The sequence below is a fragment of the Mycteria americana genome, chromosome Z (assembly GCF_035582795.1).
Source record: "Mycteria americana isolate JAX WOST 10 ecotype Jacksonville Zoo and Gardens chromosome Z, USCA_MyAme_1.0, whole genome shotgun sequence".
Taxonomy (NCBI): domain Eukaryota; kingdom Metazoa; phylum Chordata; class Aves; order Ciconiiformes; family Ciconiidae; genus Mycteria; species Mycteria americana.
The window spans coordinates 16,491,346-16,492,969 of record NC_134396.1 but is presented as its reverse complement, the minus strand read 5'-3'; positions in this window follow the sequence as shown (position 1 = coordinate 16,492,969).

Genomic DNA, 1,624 nt, shown 5'->3' with positions numbered 1-1,624 from the left:
CAGAACTCTAATGATTTTTCAGTTCACAGAAAAATAAAGGGTTGTATAGAATCATAGAATGGTTTGGGCTGGAAGGGACCTTAAAGATCATCTAGTTCCAGCCCCCCTGCCATGGGCAGGGACACCTTCCACTAGACCAGGTTGCTCAAAGCCCCATCCAACCTGGCCTTGAATACTTCCAGGGATGGGGCATCCACAACTTCTCTGGGCAACTTGTTCCTGTGTCTCACCACCCTCATTGTAAATAATTTCTTCCTAATATCTAATCTAAATCTACCCTCTTTCAGTTTAAAACCGTTACCCCTCGTCCTATCACTACAGTCCCTGATAAAGAGTCCCTCGTATCTTTCTTGTAGGCCCCCTTTAAGTACTAGAAGGCTGCTATAAGGTTTCCCTGGAGCCTTGTCTTCTCCACACTAAACAACCCCAACTCTTTCAGCCTGTCCTCATAGGGGAGGTGCTCCAGCCCCTTGATCATCTTTGTGGCCCTCCTTTCTTATGCTGAGGGCTCCAGAGCTGGACGCAGTGCTCCAGGTGGGGTCTCACCAGAGTGGAGGAGAGGGGCAGAATCACCTCCCTCGACCTGCTGGCCACGCTTCTTTTGATGCAGCTCAGGATATGATTGGCTTTCTGGGCTGCGAGCACACATTAACAGCTCATGTGCAGCTTTTCATCCACCGTTACCCCCAAGTCCTTCTCTGCAGGGCTGCTCTCAATCCACTCATTGCCCAGCCTGTATCCATGTTTGGGATTGCCCTGACCCAGGTGCGGGACCTTGCACTTGGCCTTGTTGAACTTCACGAGGTTTGCACAGGCCCTCTGGATGCAGCTCTCTAGCCTGTCAAGGTCCCTCTGGATGGCATCCCTTCCCTCTAGAGTATCAACTGCACCACTCAGCTTGGTGTCATCTGCAAACTTGCTGAGGGTGCACTCGATCCCACTGTCCATGTCCCTCAGAAATATGTTAAATAATACTGGTCCCAATACAGACCCCTGAGGGACACCACTCATCACTGGTCTCCCCCCGGACATCGAGCTGTTGACCGCAACTTTAGTGTGACCATCCAGCCAATTCCTTATCCACCGAGTGGTCCACCTGTCAAATCCACATCTCTCAATTTTAGAGACAGGGATGTTGTGCAGGACAACATCAAATGCTTTGCACAAGTCCAGGTAATTGTGTCAGTTGCTCTTCCCTTATCCACCAATGCTGTAACCTCGTCATAGAAGGCCACCAAATTTGTCAGACATGATTTCCCCTTAGTGAAGTCATGTTGCCTGTCACCAGCTACTCTGTTTTCCCTGTGCCTTAGTATAGTTTCCCAGAGGATTTGTTCCATGATCTTGCTGGGCACAGAGGTGAGACTGACCGGCCTGTAGTTCCCCGGGTCTTCCTTTTTACACTTTTTAAAAATGGAGGTTATGTTTCCCCTTTTCCAGTCACTGGGAACTTCACCAGTCTGCCACGACTTTTCAAATATGATGGATGGTGGCTTAGCAACTTCATCTGCCAGTTCCCTCAGGACCCTCAGATGCATCTCATCAGGTCCCATGGACTTGTGCACATTCAGGTTCCTTAGATGGTCTCAAACCTGATCTTCTCCTACAGTGGCCTGTACCTCAT